Source organism: Staurois parvus, unplaced genomic scaffold, assembly GCF_062004578.1.
Source record: "Staurois parvus isolate SC_StPar_1 unplaced genomic scaffold, SC_StPar_1.0 ptg000136l, whole genome shotgun sequence".
Taxonomy (NCBI): domain Eukaryota; kingdom Metazoa; phylum Chordata; class Amphibia; order Anura; family Ranidae; genus Staurois; species Staurois parvus.
In genome coordinates this window covers 4,616,987-4,639,648 of record NW_028317932.1, presented here as the reverse complement: position 1 = coordinate 4,639,648, position 22,662 = coordinate 4,616,987, and the positions used below count along the sequence as shown (strand labels likewise).

The 22,662-nt window shown below is 43.6% G+C and overlaps 1 long non-coding RNA gene across 2 annotated transcripts in view; it reads right to left on the bottom strand.

The window, feature by feature from the left end:
- LOC149465915 (uncharacterized) overlaps positions 1-22,662 on the bottom strand; it is a 113,493-nt gene that overhangs the window by 8,831 nt on the left and 82,000 nt on the right. The window contains exons 1-2 of one of the 2 annotated variants that reach the window (XR_016312193.1): positions 13,304-13,432; positions 7,604-7,805 (exon numbers count right to left, since the gene is read on the bottom strand). This is a non-coding gene — a long non-coding RNA (uncharacterized LOC149465915). Of the gene's footprint in view, positions 1-7,603; positions 7,806-13,303; positions 13,433-22,662 lie in introns of those variants that run through there. The other variant, XR_016312192.1, reaches the window with a different exon arrangement.

Sequence of the window (22,662 nt, the reverse complement as noted above, 5' to 3'; positions counted from 1 at the left end):
ATGCATTCTTGCAGCCATTGAGAAATACTGTGCAAGCTGTGATTGGTCACAGCTTGTCACATGGTACAAGGCTGTTGTGAATAGCCTTGTACCATGTGACCTCGGTGATCATTCACAGATTTCACAAATAGTAAGCAATGATGTCAGGAAGTGACATCTTGTTTACTACTGTTCATGTGATCACTGATTGGCCAATCAGTGATCACATGAATTGAGACCTCACACAGAGGTCCCTACAGCGATCTATGTTCCCAGGGAGCACGCACAGGCAATGGATGCGGCAGTGCTCCTATCCGGCTGTTTATCGACATGGGCCAGACGGAAAGAAGTTAAGCTGACAGTTTGCAGGAGCCCTGCATTGCATCTGCGAACTGCTGATTGTGAGTGCAATGTTTTCCAGGCTCCTACAAAAAAAAATAGTAAATGTAAATTTTTTTCACCTGCAAAAATAAATTGTGCATTTATTTATTTTTATTAAAGGTGAACTTATCCTTTAAATTAGGGGCATTGAGAAGTTTTTAAATTCATGAAGTTCAAGAATCAATGACATGTGAAGCTAATTACATTTTCACTATGGTGTCACTAGCTCATCCTTCTACCGTAGCCTGGAGTACCCTAAGAACCTGATAAATTTTACTTGTAACAGAATTATTGTTTTGACTTAAAAATCAGCCATAGTCAAAACACCCTGTGTTCGGGGTTTTCTAGGCCGCGATGCAATATTATTGTTGTCAGAACTGGGCTCTTTATCTCTAAGCTCTTATATTTTAAGTAGTTTTGAAGGCTAAAGAGTTTTAGAATGCATGAAGGTGAAAAAACCTATTGATTGCAGCTCCCCCTCTGCCCCAAACCCCCTATACTCACCCTGAGCTCGATCTCAATCCATCGATGTGCACAAGAGCAGTGGCTCTCTCCACTCTCTCACTTCCCATTGGTTTAGAGGCAGCAGTGGGAGCCATTGGCTCCAGTAAGTGTTCTGGGAAATCTTTTGTTTGCGATGCGTGTTGCCCTTCCATGTGAACCGTGCTGTAAGGGCTAGTTAAAGGTTGGGGTGGTTGCCATTTTTTGTACAGTTGGATGAATTAGGTGCGGGGATGCTCTGGACGCCTGTGCTGCCATTGTGCTCTTGCTGGGTGTCAGGTGCATCCATGTGCCTTTAAGAAGGGGTGGGCTCCTCTCAACACACCTGCTTTCAACCTATCCATTGTCGTATGTACTATGGAGGCTCTGAAAATTATAGTGTTAGGACCGCAGTATATACAGAGGCCCCTTGACGTGGGCAATGCAACTTATATTTACAAATGTGTGCAAACAAAATCCTCTGGTTTTAACAGAAACTGTTAGACAGGGCAATTTGGTTGATTTGCAGGCTGACTGGTAAGTGTACTGGGAAATCTTTTGTTTGTTTGCACTCTGTGTCTTATGCCCACACAGAGGGGGCTCACAAGCAAGCCCACACAAGTTCCCTCATAGCAAACAGCTTGCTACGGTAGGCACTTGGTAGGGGAGGGGCCAGGAGCACTGGAGGAGGACTGCGGGCAAAAGCATTGCACAGAGCTGGTAAGTGTGATATGTTCACAATTATTATTATTATTATTATACAGGATTTATATAGCGCCAACAGTTTTCTCAGAGCTTTACAATATAACGAAAGACAATACAGCAACAATACAGTGCAATACAAGAGGGTTAGGAGGGCCCTGCTCCTTGGAGCTTACAATCTAAGAGGGAGGGGCTAGTGGTACAAAAGGTAATAACTGTGGGGGATGGACTGGTAGGAGGAATAGAAGATTCCATTATTAGCTGAGGGCAGGATAGGCTTCCCTGAAGAGATAGGTTTTCAGAGATTGCCTAAAAGTGAGCAGAGTAGGTGATAGTCTGATAAATTGGGGTAGAGAGTTCCAGAGGATGGGGGAAGCTCTGGAGAAGTCCTGGAGATGAGCATGGGAGGAGGAGACAAGGGAGCTAGAGAGCAGGAGGTCGTGGGAGGAGTGGAGAGGACAGTTTGGGTGATATGTGGAGACAAGATTGGTGATATAATTTGGGGCAGAGTTATAAATGGCTTTATATGTTATTGTTAATGTTTTGAATTTTATCCGTTGGGCAATGGGAAGCCAGTGGAGGGATTGGCAGAGAGGGATGGCAGATACAGAACGGTTAGTAAGGTGGATGAGTCTGGCAGCAGCATTCATGATAGACTGAAGAGGGGATAGCCTGCGATGAGGTAGGCCAATAAGGAGGGAGTTACAATAGTCAAGGTGAGAGATAACAAGGGAGTGAATAAGTTGCTTAGTGGTTTCCGAGGTTAAGAACGGCCGTATCTTGGAGATGTTGCGAAGGTGAAGTCTACAAGATTTGGACAGTGATTGGATTTGGAACTGAAAGGCCAGATGGGAGTCTAGGATTACACCTAGTACCCTGGCAAGAGGGGAGGGACTGATGATTGTGTTATTGATCTTGATGGAGAAGTCAGGAGAGGGGGCACGGGCTGGGGGGAATAGTATGAGCTCCGTTTTAAAAAGATTTTAAAAATCCCCTAAATAATGAATGTTTGGAATCACTTTAAGGCTTCATTGGAGGGCCTACCTAAAACTGGCCGTTCATCCTAAGATTGCATGGATGGAGTATTCTTCCCTGACAGTATTCTGACTGCTGACACCTGTGGCTGTCAGAATACCTGAACAGTGCATGTAGCAGTGGCTGCCTATTTTCCACCTGGCTCTTTCGATTTGCTCATGCACATAGGATGCCAAAAATGCCACTTTTGAGGGCATTTGCCAATTTTTTTTGTGCCTGTCTATGTTAACCTATGTGTCCTTGCCAGGGGCGGACTGACAACTCATGGGGCCCCCAGGCAATAGGGGATCATGGGGCCCCTGTGTCCTTGCCCAAACTCATAAAAGCCTATGAAAAAGGTACCAGGGGCATCTCATGGGGCCTCCTATTGACCCCGGGCCCTCGGGCCAAATGGTCAGTCCGCCCCTGGTCCTTGCACATACAAGCATTTTCAGGCATTTAGAGGCAAAAAAACACCCAGAGCTAGTATGTTCAGGAGAAGACCATTTTTCCCCCCAAAAAACCACCCAAAGCTCCTAATGTGTGTCCCTAAACGCACTTAAGCATTAGGTGCATTTAGTGCTTGAGTGTTCATTCATTCCAATAGCCAGAATAAATTAATATTCTGGCCAATGCAATGAATGAATGCCAAAATGCTTGACATGTTTGCTAACTGTGGCTTTAGGTGCATTTTTTACACTGCTTTTTCCTGCCCGGTGCTTACATAGAAGGAAAGAAAATATCCTATGTACATGAGGCCTAAGATCGATGAATGTCAGGTAGGGGAGTACTGAATTTTAAACTTTATCTAATCAGCAATTGATCACCAATAGGGACCAACAAAGAATGCAAAGAGATGAAAGAAATCCTCCTACATAAGTTTAACTGCAGTCTTCTCTTCTCTACATCTGTTCCAAGTGCTGAATTTTTAAAGCGTGTCTGAGAGTTCCGAAAAAAGGGGGTGGAGAGCTGAAATTACATTATGCAGAGCTCAGTGAGGAGAGCTCTGAGAGCTGATTGGAGGGAAAGGGCACACAGGAACAGGGCTGAGGCTGTCAATCTGCTGGAGCGATCGATCAATTTGGGTACAGCCAGCCTGTCGGATTTTCCATGTGATTATTGCTAGCGGCTAATATAGCCGCTAGCACTAATCATTGTGTTTTCCTGGGGGGGACTGCTTAACCTCCCTTCCCCAGGAGCGAAGGAGAGAACACAATGGCTCAGTGTTGATGGGAGAATCAAGCAATTTTCTTTCCTGCAACTTGTGGTTGCCAGAAAGAAAATCGCTCCATCTATGGCCGGCTTTAGTGCTTTTAAATGAGACCAGTACACATATAGAGGGGTATGCTTTGTTCATATTTCATGTCTGAGGTTTGCACCCACTTTAATTCAATGTTCTTAGCATTGAATAAGCACCAGTTGGGGTAGGCAATAGCTGGGAAGCATGGGAGCATGCAATGAAATTCAGATTTGATTTGGCACTGAAAGCTCCGCACAAAAATGTCCTAAAAATAGGTTATTGTTTATGACAACGCAGCAGATTTTCCTCTCATTCTTAAACCTGAAAAACAAGAAAGCTGAAAGGAAACTCAAGGTCTTTAGAGCCCTTTTTATCAGAAACTTTTCCAACATTTCATCCAATGACCACTGGCATTGATAAGGGAATCTCCTCTGGCAGCAATTGTATTCTGATACCTAACCCTCATAGCTGTCAGAATACTGGAACAACGACTGCATCTGATTGGATGCAGCCTCTGTAGGGCTGACAATTTTCTAATGACCACTGTTCCTTGGAAAAAACTGATGGGAGATACAAACTGAGTTGTCATTGAAGCAAAAATGCAGAGGAATTCTTCCAATGGGGAAGCTTTTATCAGTGACAACTGTCTAAATCTGGCCATAGACGCTACAATTTCTCTCGCTCAGCTTGCAGGCTGAATTGGAGAAATCTGTTGATTCCCCCATCCACACTAATAAGCATGGATGGAGGAATCGCCCCTGTCGGCTATTGTATTCTGACACTTGACACCCATGGCTGTCAGAATACCTGAACAGTGCCGGCATCTGACTGGATGCAGCCAATGTTTGGCTGACAATTTTCTACCCAGCTCCCTTGATTTTCATATTGAAGGATATCAGACGGGCAGGTGTGGACAAAGCCACCCGTGACTCAGTTTTCACTCTGTGTATGGCCAGTTTTAAAATGGTTTTCTTATTACTTTAAAGAGAAATCCTCACTTCTGTTGTGTCTCCAAGACAACAAAATAAAACTTGACAGTATTTAACCATTTATTTCTCAATTCAAAACAAAAAATTGGCTTTTAATATACTATAAATAGTTTCATGCTTATGTGTATTATAGTATGTGGCAATGATTTTCCATTAATAAACCTACTGGTCTATTTACCAAGGATGTGACCTTTAATGATAGCTATGCATAGCTTGGAATGTTAATAAGAAGAGTGCTGATGGAAAGAAACATGCTGCTGATTTTACTTAATCTACTATAAAACATCCTTTGTGTATTATTTTTTTATTGTTACAGTATTAGTAATTCTAAAGGGCATTTTTTTTTCTTTTAAAATAATAATTATGCCATACTTACATGCTCTATGTAATGATTTTTCACAAAAAAGCCCCCATCATCCTCTTCTCAGGTCCCCCACTGGTGTTCCTGGCTCCTCCACCCTGCTGAGTGCCCCCATGGCAAGCCGCTTGTTATGGGGGCACTTGTGCATGATTGCTCCTGAGCCCTGCTCTGTGTGTCCAATGGGAGCCAACAGCTCCTGCTGCAGCCTCTCTGTCCAATGAGGAGAGAGAGCCGAGAGTGCCACTGCTCTCATGCACATTGCTGGATTCAGAATGGAATCAGGTAAGTAATTAGGAGAACTGGGGGGGAAGCTGCAGGAAAAGAGTTTTTTACCTTAATGCATTAAGGTAAAACACCTTCTGCCTTTAAACTAGGCTTCCTGGCAGCCTTCCTCTTCCAGCCTCACATCTTTCTGCTCCACACTTCTCCTCTCTTACCACCTCATTGTGCTACTGAGAAGGCTCTTCTGCATTTAAGGAAGTCCCAGCCCCTTGCCATGACTCTTGTTGGGGATTGGCTGTAGTCTCTCAAGAGTGTAGCCAGCCTCTCCTCAGATCTGCCCACTGCCTCCAAGGCCCTCCTCCAAAAGCCTCAGAGCAGGGGGAAATTCCAGAGGGGCTGCCCTGCAGAGTCTCTCAGCCCTGACCAGAATTTGACCCCTCTGGCTATCTCATCTGATCTGCTAGTCAGCTCCTAACTAATCATATGGTCTAGTTCCCGCTAGCTAACCTAGGAGGGTGCTACATAAAAAAATACAAGTCATTCTCTGATTGGACAAGGTAGAGAGGAGGAGTGGTCAAGATCTCAACCTTATCCAGTCAGAAAACATCTGGATCAATGTAAGTATGCAATAAAGATCATACCTGGAGTTCAGCTTTAAAATTTCAACTAAAATCCCAAAGACACATGTTGTCAGGGTTCATGGCCTAGAAATGTGTTCAGCTTCAAGAACATCGTAGGATTAAATATGTGAATCTAACTGGGAAAATTGGCAAATATTATATGTCACATAGCCACCAGTCGACGCATCCTTTCTTTGTCGATCTGACATCTGTTGCAAATCAGAGAAGAGAAACACTCCTTAAAGTAAACCTGGAAATGGAAAACAATTTATAAGCAGCGGTTATCTTTAGTGAAAACCATATGTCAAAATGATCAGTAGACTCAAAGATATTGTCAGCTGACGTTTTATGCAAACATATATTTTTTTTTCTATTCAGGCCGATACAAAAGTCAAATTACTGGAGTCCTGTAATCATTAATACACCCTTCAAGCAGTTTAAATACTTTCTTTGTACTCATTATTAGGCTCTTCCAGTCCCTGCAAAGTTCCTGTACAACAGGAAAAGTATGTAGTCAATTAGGTGTATTGCAGTGCAAGTAGTATGCTGATAGGAAGAGGCAGAGTAAAGCCATAAATGATTAGATTTTATTTCCTGCAACTCGTGGTTGAAGAAAATTACTTGATTCCCCCATCAACACAGTCAGTGTTGATGGGGGAATCCCTCCCACAGCGCTATTGTGTTCTGCCTGCAACATGCACTCATTACTGCGAGCGGTTACAGCCACCGCCAGTAATCATGTGTAAAACATCCGACAGGCTGGTTGTACTGATGTGGGTATTACCAGCCTGCCCATAGATGGATTTAATCTTGGCCGATCTCTGATAAACCAGTCTAGATTTGATCCATCTTTGGATGGCTGAAAACAGAGAGAGAAATGTTTGTTAGCCCAGATCAGGAGTGCAGCCTAGGGTGACAATGTTGCTTCTCTATAGATACAATGCAGGGAATGCTTGTTGTCACCTTAGGACAGGAAGTGTATTACTAGCATGATCACCAGATGAAAATAAAGAAACAAATCCTAAACTCGGGTTCACATACATGCGGTGTGGTATATCACATGTGATTCGCACAGCAACAGTACCGCATTCCTGTGCGAATCAAATGCGATTTGTGTGTGATTGGATGTCTAATCGCCCCGCACCAAAAAGGTGCAGGACCCTTTTTGGGTCCGCACTAGAATAGGATCACATGGATATTCACACCTATGCGATCCGATTCTGCACAGCGTTTTGCGAACCACTTTCTGGATGTTGTTAACTTAGCATACACACCAGCAGAGGTTCGCATGAACGGGGTGCGATTCTGATGCGGTCCAGAATTCGCACTGAAAACGCTGCGATTTCCGCACCACATCAGTGTGAACCAGGGCTCAAAAAGAAAACAGATGCTATCACATCTAACAGCTGTTAAGTTGCAATACATTACATTTTTGGTTTTGAGTTGAAATATGGTTTGAAATTGTAATTATTTTTTATGAATGAGCTTGTATTTAATTTCCAAACTGTGTAGCTGTTATTTATCAGCTGCTCCATATCCCCTCATGTGACCTAAACTGTCAAACAAACTGCTGCGATATAAAGAACATTCTACATAATGCCTTGTAGACACTTACTAGAACGTTTAATAGATTCATTAGCTCTCGTGGCTAGGTCTCGTTAAACACAGCAACCAAGCCTCTTGTGCTCACGACATTCATTAGAAAATCCAGTCACACATTGTTACCGCGAGTTCTTGTCTCTGATATGGTTCAGGTACATTCTCGCTGACTTTGATGCGCTTGATCCTGGCGGCTAAGAACGCATAGTTATATGAGCCTGGGGAAGAAACATAACATCCTCTGAGAGGTGCTCATACAAGATAGAAAATAATGACAAACAATTGTGTGACTTACAGATTTACATCCAAGAACCTTCTTGTAAAAAATCAGTAATGAGATTGACTTCACTAAACTACTTTCACACTGAAAGAATCGGAACAATCTGATGGCGATAAATCAGAGCATTTTACATTGGCTCATTGTAAATAGGCTTTTTGTAATATTTTTGTTTCCCCTAGTGTCCCTGTGATGGCCATTATTGCCATGATAATAAATAATATATTATCACCAAGCTTAGGTTCAGCATAAGGGTTGAAGTGTATGTAGTACTACCCCCTTAGCAGTTACATGAGTTTTTGGGTCCCCCTATAGTCCCACACATCCAGGCAACACGCATTTCCACATAGACTTGCATTCAGGAGTCAAGTTTTATTAGGGGATGTGGAACGTGGATGGGGTAAGGGTGTGCGGGATGCCCAATGGAACTGAGAAACCGAGGACAACTTCCTGAACTATGTACAAGTGGTTACAGCAAACAGTCACTTCTGGAGAGCTAGCTAGTGTCTCCTCTAGCACCATGCCAGGCCCATGATGCTCCTGTCTGGCTGCCTAGAGCAATCCCTGGACAAGGGATCCAAAGTCTGTCACATGAAAAAGGGTGAAACAATCCCAGGTGGTGGCTAATCCAGTTTCCCACCAGAGTGCATCCTTCCCTTATCTGGCCCAGGGGGTGCAGGTTTACTCAATCAGTCCTGTGTTGCTGGTGGGTCGGTGGCTGCTATCAGGCCTTCTAGTTGGGCCGCTCCTTCCCTACCACACAGGTGGTCCTCTCTCAGGAGGCCTGTGATGTTCCAAGCTTTCAGCCTTCCCAGGTCCTTCTGCCTGGAGGTGAGCCCCTCTCCATCTGGGCTCCCTGCCAGGCTCCCGCCCTTCAGCCTCATATCCTCCTCACCTCTCCTCCAACAACTCCTCTGCAGCTGAGCAGTTTCTCTCACTTTTAAGAGCAGTCCTGACCCCATGTCAAGCCTCCTGTTGGGGATTGGTCAGGATAACTCAAGAGTGGAGGCCAGCCACTCCTTACCTCCTCCCACTGATTCTAGAACTTTCTCCAAAGTTTTAGGGCAGGGGGAACTCTCAGAGCTCTCAGCTATGACCCAAATTTAACCTCTCTCTGACTGTTGCACCTGGGCTGCTACTCAGCCCCTGTCCAACAATTTGAGTCTAGCTCGCTCTAGCTACCTAGGAGGGCGCTACATATATGTAAACCTTAAACGTAAATACCAATAAATTGCTGTGTATAAAAATAATCAACTAGTGAATAAGCAGATTGTAAACAGTATTCATTAACCCTTGTGTGATAAATGTGAAATAAATTTGTGACACTTAATAAAAGTCCATATAGTCCAATTAAATATTTCTCCCTGAATATAGGTGTCTGTTATTCTTTTACATCCAGTGATTATGTGTGTCTACCACCACCAAACACAGCCTTTTACCAAAAATATAGACCTTAAATTATAGGTGATCTGCTTAAGTATGAAGCTGTGTAGGACACGGTCAAAATCATCCACCTTGGAGATGCTCTTTCTTTCTCCTTAATCTTTTAGATATAAAAAGAAAGGGATCTCCAATAGTAAAGTACCTCCATAAAATATTTATTAAAACCAAAATCTACTCACAAAATTTCAATAAAAACTTACATGTAACAAACGACGCTGGTGTCAACTCCAGCTGCAGGGTTGACGTCAGCATAGACTTCACTTCCCCAAATGTAAACCTTAAATGTACTTCTCTTGTTAGTTTCTTTTTATGTGTTAAATATACCATTGAAAGTTAATAAACCCAAAGTGCCACTCCAAGCTCCATCAAGATCACCCAGTGATTCCAACCCTGCCAGGTGCTAGCTTAGCAAGTGGAACCCCAAACTCTACCATTAGGCCTGTGTGCAGGTGAAATGCATTAGTGGGCATGGCTTGGAAAGAGGGCACACTGAAACCTATCTGAAACACTTAGAACCAGGCAGCTTTCCACTTTTTCTATTTAATACTGTTGAAATTGTTTTGTTATATCTGTTTAATAGATGCAAGGATCACTTGTTGATCCTGTTATAATTCCAAAACCATACAGTGACCTGTTCTCTATGCCTGTGCTATCTCAAGATGTCTAATCAGCCCTCCCAGTTCTTATCTTGGACAACAAAACACTTGGGGAAATTTGTGAATGGTGTCATAGACATCCTTTAGTATTCCATCGAGACTCTACACCAGATATGTCGGTGCTTGTGGCTGAATTATGTACCTGTCACAGACAGATACACTGATCTGTCAGTGGCCAGCACTTAGGTTGGAGTGTCCATACTGGATATTCCTACCTCAATGCACTACCTCCCACTTCAGATACTACTCCCGTCACACAGACAGGCACATGTCCATAGAGTTGAGTTCTGTAGTGTAGTGGGCAGAGTCTGATAGGGAACATCACCCCCATCACGTCTTCCTTGTTGTTGATAGTGCATGGCAGTGGGCGAATTTATCTCCTCTAACTATTTCTACTGCCATCCACTGTCAATTCGAAAGTAAAGCTGGCCATAGATGATTTTTTTTTGTGTTCAGTCAGTGGGCTGAATGGAAATAAAAGCAGACTCCTCCATCCACACAAGAGACGTCGATGTAGAAAGTGACTTTTAGCTGGGAAAGCCACATGTGGCTTGGAATTCAGCTTGCCCCTGCTGAAGCAGGCAAATTTTAATCCATCTATGGTCAGTTTAAGGCAGACATAATGGGGAATAAGTCACTCAGTTCCCCATCAGGCTCCATCCACCCAGTAACTCATTTCCCAAATATGTGCATTGCCATATTTGGACAATGACATTACTAGTATCCTCAGCCCTTTTTTTGCAATTAGTTTTTTCCTCGAGAAATTTCCCAGCTGACAGCTCAGGAGGGCTAGGGTGAAAACACTGTGTGGGGAGTTGGCAAATTTATGTGAGCTTCCCAACATGGACATGCTTGACTCTGAATACTGGTGCACCTTTGTATGCCAGCTCAGAGCTGGTTGTAATTACTGTCCGTTTCCCAATCTGTGAACTAGAAGTAATTCTTTAAAGTGATTGTAAAGGTAGATTTTTTAAAAAAATAACAAACATGTCATACTTGCACGCTCTGTGTAGTGGTTTTGCATGGAGCAGCCCCAATCCTCCTTTTCGCAGATCCCCTGCCAGTGCTCCTGGCCCCTACTTCTTGGCTAGTGTCCCCACAGCAAGCAGCTTGCTATGGGGGCACCCAAGCAGACTCACTCCTGAGCCACTGTTCTGTGTGTCCATTCATGGCCTCACCCTCCTCATTGGCTGGCTGGCTGTGATTGACAGTAGCAGGAGTCACAGGCTGCCACCAATGTCTCAGCCAATGAGAGATAGAGATCCGGGACAGCCAAGGCTCTCGTGCACATCACTGGATTGCGATGGGGCTTAGGTAAGTATTGGGGGCTGTGGGAGGAGATGTACACTGAAGAGTTTTTTTACCTAAATACATAGAATGCATAAAGGTAAAAAACCTTGAGCCTTTATAACCACTTTAGGATTCTGCTGGCTGGTTGGATGCAGCCAGTGTTTGGGTGAACATTTTTCAACAGACTCCTTCAAGAAAAGTTAATCAAATAATCAATTTGATGAAAAGAGCGTGGCCAGCAGGGCCACCCATTTAGAAAACTCACACAGTGTATGGCCAGTTATACCGTAGGCTGTGGCACGCCATGTGCAGTAGGGGAACCAGCTGAGACACACAAGAAAGTCACTCAAAACCAAAATGGCGGCATGGAGGAGCAGAAGCCCTGGGGAGAATCAGCTGCATAGGAGACAGTGCTGGACTCCATGGGAATTGTAATCTTTCTTTTAATTTTACAATTCCCGGCTGGAGTTCCTTGACTTGGAAAGGAGGGGGGTTGATGTTAAAAAATAGTGCTAGCAGACAAGTAAAGCCATTTTTTGGGGCAGAAAAAATTGGTATAAAATTTGTAAAGACTAAAAACAAGGAAAACATTTTATTTCTGCTTTAGGACAACCCACAAAGAGACATAATCAGCTCAAAAACAGTGAAATTTGTGCAGCATCGGATTTAGAATGAATGTTATGATAATCTGTCATGTTTCAAATATATAACAATTACAGGGATTATTGAGAAATTACAATTTGTTGTGAATTTTCTGGCTTGAAGCAAAGGCAAAACATTATAAAGCTCACAAGCTGAAAGTAAACACAGCATAAACAGAAAGTGGAAATATTGGCCACTTTTTTGCTTTTTACAAGATGAAACTGTACACTGCGATAGCTGTATTCCTGGCAGGATGGACTTCCTGCCGCCATTGGGGAGAGGGTATCTAAGGTCACTGAGTTCTGTACAGGGTGTCTCACTGTCATCGCTGTGAGAACAACATGCAAGTTCGACACACGTAAATAAGGCACATCGTTTTCTGTTCTGCAGCACAAAAGAATTTTCAGCTGATCAGATCGTTGCTGGCAGAGTGTACACGCCATTCTCACTCAGCGCGCAGCGTGCTGCATAGCTCGGGGGAAATGGACGCACTGTTACATCGTGAAAACAGCTCTCATTCTTCTGCAGAAAAAGTGCCAGGCAAGAAATACATAAGTTTTTTTTTCCAAAAATACTATTATCCCGGCTTTCAACCACTGACCTGGAGCAAGTATGCAGAAAGTAACGTCAGAGCTTCGTATTGATACACATTTACTGTAATTGTATGTAATATCAATTTCTCACTCTTACATTCTGTATTCTATTGTTCTCCATGTGTAGCTCTTAATCGCTTATTTTTAGGGATCAATCACAGGTGATCCTATTAGCTCAATTGTGCTTACAAAATAAATCAAAAGCCTTTTCGCGCTCACCCAAAAATTTTAACAATTTAAAATGCTAAATCCACAATAGAATATTAAATGAACAATGAATGAATCTGCAGCATCTACAGTGTTCAATCTTCACAAAATAAATCTAGTGTAAAACAATGCCACGCTAAATCAGAAATAAATACCAAATGTGCATATCAATCCTCAAATCCTAAATATGTTACAAGTCATAGTGGCTTTCTGCCCACCCAAAGATGTAATATACTCAATTAATACCATCTGTGATACAACAAAAAAAAAGTCATTAAAGTTGATTCACATGAATCTGTGTCATAAACCAGTGACTATACAAATTTGTGAATCCCACGGTGTGAAAAAGAGGAATTCCACCACTGCCACAAAACGTCACATGCACTTTTTTCCCTTTACAAGCTGAGATCAGCTATCCATGGCAAATGCTTGTTCCGATGAAGATTACTCCAGAACTCCCATTAATAAACCATACAAAAAGAAGAAGAACTGATAGTGCTCTCTGTTTTGAAAATCATACAAGGAATTTTGTTCTCTGCTAAAAACCGCACTCACAATCTTAGTTAAAAACAGGCATATCAGTGACCATAATGATTTCCGCGGCTCACCACTCCCTGCTGTTACCAGCTGACAGTTCAGGTGCTCAGATGGATCAAAGATGTGGCTGGGGAAACCTCTCTCCTCTGCTCTGTCCTGATGCCTAAAGGAAAAAAACTCTGCCCTGTGCGTTATGTCAATTTTCCGACTTCCCCTTTGATGAAGTCAGAATATCGACGTAACGCGTAGGGAAGAGCTTTTTCCCTAGCCTAAACCTTCAGGTACAAACCTGTAAGGCGCCTTTCAGCTCCATTATAGGGATGTCAAATGCTAAGTCCACCTTTTGCAAAAAAACAATTGCACAAAGATTTGCAGAAAAAAAAGTGTGCTTATTAATTTTTTGCAAATGATTCAGCAAAGCATTGCAACAGTGATTAGTAGATTGCAAGTGCAATTCCATGCTCCTGCAGACTCTTCCTCCCGATCTATGTCTGTACTGATGTATAAATAAGTATGGGTAAAGCTTTTTTCAGGAAGGAACGGCCAAGATTCGATTTATCTATGGGCAAGTTAGGTGTACTGAAGCCAGCCTGTCAGATTTTTGCATGTGATTACTGACGGCAGCTATAGCTCCCAGCAGTAATCATTGTGCTATGTTGGTAGATAAGACTCCCCGCTGTCAGAACACAATAGCACTGTGGGAACACTGTGTTGATGGGGGAATCGAGGACGTTTCTTTCCTACAACCAGTGGTTGCATCACATTGATGCTGCAGCCATATAGGTGACTATGAATGTTTATTTTTTTGATATCCCACACTTCTTCTTAAACCACTTTTCCACCGCCCTATAGCAGATAAACTGCTACAGGGTGGCAGGGGTGTGCAAACCCACATATATATACGTGATCTTGCATTTCCGGGTAAGGGGCGTGCCCGAGCCCTACCCCCGCCAGTATTCGCAGCCTCGGCTGTCAGTCACCAGGCCCTGGCCGGTGATTTCTCGCCGGCACCCAGTGATTGCTGAGTAATGATGACGGGGTGAGAGAACTGTATGCAAACAATACAGTTCTCTCCCCTGTCAGCTCCAGCACATTGCTTTGTATAGCTCTGCATAGCAGAGCCATACAGGGCAGTGTGCTTACAGTGTAAAGCACACACACAGCACGCAGTAAAACAGCACACAGTTAACTCTTTGATCACCCCACATGTTAACCCCTTCCTGCCCAGTGCCATTAGTACAGTGCCAGTGCTTTTTATTAGCATTGATCACTGTATTGGTGTCACTGGGGGTGTCATTGACACCAAGTCAGTTCCTCTTAGTGTCAGAATGCCCGCAGTCCCGATAGAAATCGTTGATCGGTGCCATTACTAGTAAAAAAAAAACATTTCAGTATATATATCGCCATTTGTAAATGCTATAACTTTCACGTAAACCAATTAATTTACACGTAGTGGGATTTTTTTTAGCAAAAACGTAGCAGAATACTTTTTGGCCCTAATTTATGACGAAATCTGATTAGACATGTTTAATAGCAAAAAGTCAAAAATATTGTTTTTTTTTCTCAAAATTGTCAGGCTTTTTTTTAATGGCACTAAAAACTCAAAATGCACAGGCAGTCAAATACCACCAAAAGAAATCTCCATTCATGGGGAAAAAAGGGCGTAAATTTCATTTTGGTGCAGCGTTGTATGACTGCGCAATTGTCAGTTAAAGTAAAGCAGCGCCGTAACGCAAAAAAATGGCCTGGTCAGGGAGGGGGGTAAATCCTCCGGAGGGGAAGTGGTTACAGGTAGCGTTAGTCTTAAACACAGATCTTACTCAGAGTGACTGTCAGGTAAACAAGCTACTAACAGGCTTTCACAAGCATCAATTGGTGCTGAAGATTGAAAACTTTTTCTCAAATTTTGGATTGAGTGGGAAAGGTATAGAAGCCAGCTTAGGTTTTAACTGCTATCTGGGGCATTGGAAAGCAGAGGCTGTGGTGGTGAAGACAACAAACTGAAAGTGTTTCTGGAGTTCTATTAGCACCTATAGTCCTTTGCTCAACCTCTGCATACAAATGTAATTACACACAAAAACGTGAGGCTTTAGTACTACTTTAAAATGCTGTGCAGGGCAAATGTGAGTCTGGTAAAACTGTTGTCAACAGGACAGGAAGTGAAGGGAAATCTCTCTAATGGAGTCCTGAATAGTAATAAAAATCAGACAGGAGTTTTAATTCTTCCCCACTCTGTTCAAAAATAAAAAAATATGTTTTTGGCATTGTAGCAAACTAGCTCATCAGAGTTGGACACGGAGTTCCCCTTTTTCCTTTAGTGGAAGTATTCCTTATTCCTCACACTCCCTACCCCCTCCCTTCCTGAGAGGCAAACGTTATCTCCTGACAGATGGGGATGGGGGGGGGGGTCAACCCAAGTTAAGGCATCCTCCGTACGGTGCCAGGCAGTCTGCGAAAATGTAACCTTTCTCACCTACGTTCTGATAAGGCCAGCATTTCTCAGAGAATTGGGAAGCACTGACCCAAAACTGTGTAGGCCCACACATCATAAAACTGACCAGCAGTTAATTGAACATTCCTCAGGTCAACTGTATGTTTCATATCATGGAGTATGAAGCTGTTAGTTTAATTCAGAGTTCCCCTGACCCCTCCCAAAACAGCGTAGTGGCCAGTGTTCAGAGCCGCCCCCCTCCCCTTGAGAGGGATTTTAAAAAGGACAGGCTGCAAGCCTGGGGGAAGCTTAACACACATCTCCTGAACTGAACATCGTAACAAAAGGAGATCAAAGAATCATCCTGCTCTGCAACTTGGATCTGCAAACCAAGGCATATTGGCAAGTAACTTAACCCTGTAACTTTCTTCCTATTATCTCTTTGCTGTATCTTTATATATATATATATATATATATATATATATATATATATATTTGTGACATCTCTTTGTAAATATTGTATTGCACCTGTTTGACTCTTTTAGTAATAAATCTTTCTTTCTGAAAGTGTTAAACTGTTTTTAAGCGCTTATTTGCAATTCATGAATTCCTGCCTTTTGAAGAGACGCTACTGTGTTTGTTTACTCCCTGCCCAATTGGCCTGTAGTTGACCATATTGGACAGGTGACTTTTCAATCATTATAGTGTATTTCTGACATGTATTTCTGACAGAGATTGTAGACCATTAGCTGGGCAATCGCTGTGCTGGGTGCAGCTGGGTGTGGCCTTGTTACGCACGTCACACCGCTGGTTTAGATTGGCCGGTCCTTCGGTCACGAGTTTGGTGCGAAGGTCCGGGGTCTGACGCCGCGGGCGTGACGTATTACTGTTAGTCGCGGTCGTGCGATTGTCGCATGTTGGTGGCGGCGACCGTGCGATCGTGACAGGCATGACATATATTTTAAGTGGATCATGTTGCTATTTTAAATAGGGAAATACAGCACCTTCCTGAAAAGCAAGAGATTAAAACAGAACTTAAAGTGGTTGTAAACCTCAGACATGAAATATAAACAAATCATTTCACTCTATAGTGTGTCTCAATTATACGCACAAAGGGGTTTATTTACTAAAGCTGGAGAGTCCAAAATCAGACTCCCTTCTGCATAGAAACCAATCAGCTTCTAACCTCTAACCTTGTTCAATGAAGCTTTGGCAATGAAACCTGGAAGCTGATTGGTTTCTATGCAGAAGTGAGTCTGATTTTGGGCTCTCCAGCTTTAGTAAATAAACCCCCTAAGTGTCATTTCTGTTGGCTGCTTCATTCCTCTTTCAGCATTAATCACGTCTGACAAGTTTTCCTGAAACCAAGAGAAAACAGTGACAGGGGAGGGACCTCCAGCTGATTGACAGTCTCAGCTCTGTTCCTGTGGGCCATGTAGAAGGGGGGGGGGGGGGTGTCCCTTCCCTCCAATCAGCTCTCAGAGCTCCCCTCACTGAGCTCTGCAATGTGTAATTTCAGCTCCCAGCAATCTTTTTTTCTGACAGCTCAGTCAAGCTTTATAAATTCTCCACTTTGAATAGCTGTAGAGGAGAGAGGACTGCAGATAAACAGATATAAATTCTGTAGGAGGATTTGTTTCATCTCTGTGAATCACCTGAGGCCAGTCACTGCACTGGGTATATTAAGGGTTTACAACCACTTTAATTGTATCTGCGCACCACAAACCAAAACAGTATTAAATTAGCCAGTAAAATTCAGTTTTTACATCAGTTTTTGATATCCACTACCATTGCAAAAACAGATGCAAAAAATTGGCATTTTTCATCCGTTTCATTTTTTAATGGAACAAAAATGCAGACTTGTTCCATTTAAAAAAATGGACCTGAACAGAAACGGACAAAAAAACTGATGTAAATGAACAGCGTCATTTTTTCATCCATTATACCATAGGAATTCATTGCTGTCCGTTTTTCATCCTTCAACAGACGGAAGAAAAATGGACAGACAAAATGCCTGTGTGAAAGGAATATTGTTCAATTAAAAAAATGGAACAGGTGCAAAACGGATGTAAACAGACAAACAGTCTGTTTTTGCATCAGTTCTTGCATTGGTAGTGGATGTAAAAAAACTGATGTACAAACTGATGAAAAATTCATGTAAAAACTGATGTAAACTGATGAAAAATTTATGTAAAAACTGATGTAAACTGATGAAAAGCTGATATAAAAACTGATGTAAACTGATGAAAAATTGATGTAAAAACTGATGTAAACTGATGAAAAATTGATGTAAAAACTGATGTACACTGATGAAAAGCTGATAAAAAAACTGATGTAAACTGATGAAAAACTGGTCCATTTTTCTTTGAAAAAACATAACTGAACTGATAAAAAAAACCAGAACGCCAGTGTGTAAGGAAGCACTTTTGTTTCAGAAGTAAAAGTTTACAAGCTTTCAGGCCCAAATACAAATATATAGGGCACAATGGCAAGAACTGTGCAAAAAAAACCCAAATGTTTAGGAACTAACTACAAATCCAGTTTTATTGCTCTGTAAGTTAGTAAGCACCATGATTCTATAAATTTATAGTACCCGTGTGTAACGCTTTGAATCCCCCATAAAACAGAATCCATTTTCATTTAAATTCCACCCAATGTAATTAGAACTTCAGAGCTTCAAAATATAGAAGTTGTCCCCAGGTACACTTTCAGGTGCCTTGTTGTCTCCTGCAGATTACTTTCAGAGTATCCCATAATCTCCAAATCCCTGTGTTTATTTTTTACAAAGTATGTTCATCACCATAATACATGCATTTTTAAGGTGTTTATATCTTGTACATGAATTTTGATGAGAAACCTTGTAAGGGCCTGAATTAGACAGCTCTTCGTCCAAGTTGTCCCAGGTTCTGCCCAGCTTCTTCTCCAAATGGGATAGTAACATACCTGTCTTTAACACTTTCCCGCTTGCATATATGCAGCCTCTCAATGGGTGAGCCTTAACGCCAAGTGGTCACATATATGCAGCCTTGTATAAACAACTTAGTGCTGAGAGCATGCTCCCTGAACGTTCCCATTGCAGTAGCCGGTGGGGATCGGTCAACTCCCAATGCATACTTGCGATCACAGCCAATCACAGCGGTCATATGACCCAAATGCCCATCTCTGCCTCCCGGCATCTAGAAGCTCTTAAAGGACGTTGATGGGAAGGGGTTAAGGAAACACCCCACCATCTTGTGTGTGTCTCTCTCTCTTCTGTGTGTGATGTAGCAGATAGCTCTCACCTCTTACTTCCCTGCTGTGTGAGCAGAGTGGGATCTGTGCGCAATCCCGTTTGCTCTTGCCCCCCTCCTGACATTAGAGGATTTGAGCCAATCAATTACATTACATTACATTACATTGAGTTTATATAGCGCCAAAGGGTTTGCTCAGCGCTGTACAATAGAGGGGGGGACAATACATGAAACATTACAGCAGTTACGAACAGCACACGAGGGGTAAGAGGGCCCTACTCTTTCGAGCTTACAATCTGGGAGGGAGGGGGTAGTGGTACAGGAGGAAGTGGCTGTGGGGGATGGAGTGGTAGGAGGAATGAAGGAGAGCAGCAGTTAGGTGAGGGTGGGGTAGGCTTCCCTGAAGAGGTGGGTTTTCAGGGAGCGCCTGAAGGTGAGGAGGGAAGGTGACAGTCTGATGGATTGGGGTAGTGAGTTCCAGAGGATGGGGGAGGACCTGGAGAAGTCTTGCAGACGTGCGTGTGAGGAGGAGACCAGGGAGCAAGATAGAAGGAGGTCCTGTGAAGAGCGAAGGGTACGGGTAGGGTGGTACTTGGGAATCAGGTCGGTGAGGTAGTTAGGGGCAGTGTTGTGAATGGCTTTGTAGGTCAGAGTGAGTAGTTTGAATTTGATGCGTTGGGCGATAGGGAGCCAGTGGAGGGAGAGGCAGAGGGGGGTGGCAGAGGTGGAGCGGCTGGTGAGGTGGATGAGTCTGGCAGCTGAGTTCAGGATGGTCTGAAGCGGGGAGAGTTTGCACTGGGGTAGGCCGGTGAGGAGGGAGTTGCAGTAGTCAAGGCGTGAGATAATCAGGGAGTGCACAAGTAGTTTAGCGGTGTCTGGGGTAAGGAAGGTGCGTATTTTGGCGATATTGCGGAGGTGGAGCCTGCATGTGTTTGTCAGTGATTTGACATGAGGTTGGAAGGAGAGGTTAGAGTCCAGAATGACCCCAAGGACTTTGGCTTGCGGGGCGGGATTGATGGTGGTGATGTTAGTAGTGATGGATAGGATGGGGGGGGGGGGCGCGGGCAGGAGGGAAGACGAGAAGCTCGGTTTTGGAGAGGTTGAGTTTGAGGAAATGGAGCGACATCCAGTCAGAGATGTCGTTTAGGAGGTGAGTGATGCGGGCGGAGAAAGTGGAGGTGAGGTGAGGGGTGGAGAGGTAAATTTGAGTGTCATCAGCATAGAGATGGTAGTTGAAGCCGTGGGAGTGTATGAGTTTGCCAAGGGAGGAGGTGTAGATGGAGAAGAGAAGGGGTCCAAGGACAGAGCCCTGGGGGACCCCAACAGAGAGGGGGAGGGAAGGGGAGGTGGCACCATTGTAGGAAACGCTGAAGGAGCGTCGGGATAGGTAAGAGGAGAACCAGGAGAGAGCGGTGTCTCTCAATGGCAAGAGGACTTGCTATGCAGCATGGATTCTGAGAAATGTAGTCCTTAAAGGGGCACAGTGCAATGCAAGTGAAGGGATGTCATTACCCAGTATTCCCTGCACAACCAAGGAGGAGCGATAGGACTTTTCCTGGGCAATTCAGGGGAGATCTGGGTCTTTTGCAGTAGGAAGCCAAGCTGTACAGACTGGTGCCGGAGAGCGGGGGCCAGAGAGTGCAGACCCACCACTGGGGTGTCTATGCCTACATCAGGAAGAACAAAGCCTGTCGCAGGGGTGTGTGTGTCCAATACTGAGAGCCTGGGGACTAAGCCACTGAAATGGCTTCTGCAGTGCTGGGACCAGAGCTGGAGAGACCCACTGCCATGTGTGCTTACATCAGTGAGGACCTGATCATGAGGATTGAGAATTCTGGACAACCGACCACTAAGCGTATGTGATTGAATCCTAAAGTGGTATTAAAGCCAAAAAATGTTTTACCTTAATTCACAGGTGTCAAATTGGCGGCCCCCCAGCTGTTGCCAAACTACAAGTCCCATGAAGCATTGCAAGATTGACAGTTACAAGCATGACTCCCAAAGGTAGAGGCATGATGGGACTTGTAGTTTCGCAACAGCTAGAGGGCTGCCAGTTTGACACCCCTGCAGGGGCGGACTAACAACTCATGGGGCCTCCAGGCAATAGGGGATCATGGGGCCCCTGTGTCCTTGCCCAAACTCAAAAAAGACTATGAAAAAGGTACCAGGGGCATCTCATGGGGCCCCCTACTGACCCCGGGTCCTCGGGCAGTGCCCGAGTTTCCAAATGGTCAGTCCGCCCCTGCACCCCTGCCTTAATTCATTCCCTGCATTAAGGTACATAATGTTTAGATAGCAATATCTCCCCCTCATCCCCCCCCCCCCCGTACTTACCTACTCAATCCAGCAATGTGCCTGTCTGTAGCAGCTATCCCCTCTTCTCCTCTCTTCTCCCCACTCTCACAAGCTTTGCTGAGGCAGCAGGAGCCATTGGTTCCTGCCACTGTCAGTCAACTCCTCAGACAAGAAAGTGGGGGTTGGGGTCAAGCTGTGCAGTCTGTGTGTATGGACGCAGACAGAGCGGCAGAGGAGCGATCCCACAACTGTGCCCCCATAACAAGTAGCCTGCTATGTGGGCACCAAAGAAAAGGAGGAGCCAGGAGTTATAGCAAGGGACCCAAGAAGAGGCGGTTCAGACCCATTCTGTGGAATACCATTGCACAGAACAGGTAAGTATAGTTTATTTGTTATTAAAAAAAATATTGACTTTGCAATCACTTTAAAAACTAAAGACCAAAGACGGTTTAGTATTATTTCTTGAACTTGTCGCTAGATTGCTTGTAAGTTTTAGTTTTAAATTATATAAAGTTATTATTAATGTTTTTTAATTCTAGTACAGGTGCCGCAGCCCAATTCCTTCCCATACTCTGATTTGTGGGGTTTTTTTCTATTTATTTATATAGTAATTTATGTTTGTGTTTTGGGAGGGCATATGAAGTGTACAATCCCATATGTTCCAGGTTTTGATTGCTGTCTGTTTTTCCACTGAGGGAATTTCCCCTTGTTTCCTACCCAGAGACGAAACAGGAAATAGAAAATACCCAAAGAAACAGGAAATCCCAGTTTAGATCATTGGTGATGAGCAACTGGGAGACTTTGCATCACGTTCTGGTGGCTGCTATGTTGGTTGAAATCTTCATTCATCTGACACAAGAACTTTATGCTCCCCTCCTCCATTCATAGAAGCTGTACCATAGCTTCCTGCTTTTAAAAGCAATCAATAAAGGAGGTGGACTTTTCATTCATCCACTCATCCTACATTCATGAAGCTTTTTCTTTGCAGAAAGCAATAGTACAGATTTTATGAATGTGGGGGATCAGAGGGTGAAAAGGGCTGGTATAGTCAGCACTTTTTATAAGTGTCTATGGCAGGTCCAGTAGCTTGTAATAACCCCCACTGCTTCCATTGTTGTGGGAATTAATATAAGCCACTGGACCTGTCATAGGCACTAGTCAAAAGTGCCAGTTCATCTGCCTATTCCGCCCCCTGCTCTCCCCGGTCCAGGTTGGTCCAGAATGCAGTTTTCAATGAACATAGCAGCCACCAGCACAAGGGACACTTCTCATTCAATGTAAGTACCATCCCTACTGCCGATTAATATATATATATACATATATATATATGGAAGAAGCCAGGTAGAAGATTCCAGTACCACCAAGGGACTTTGTACTGTTAAAGAAAACTTTAGTTTCGCTTTAAGCCTGTGCTTACATAGTTACATAATAAATTAGGTTGGAAAAGGACCTTCCAGTCCAACGTGTGTGTTGA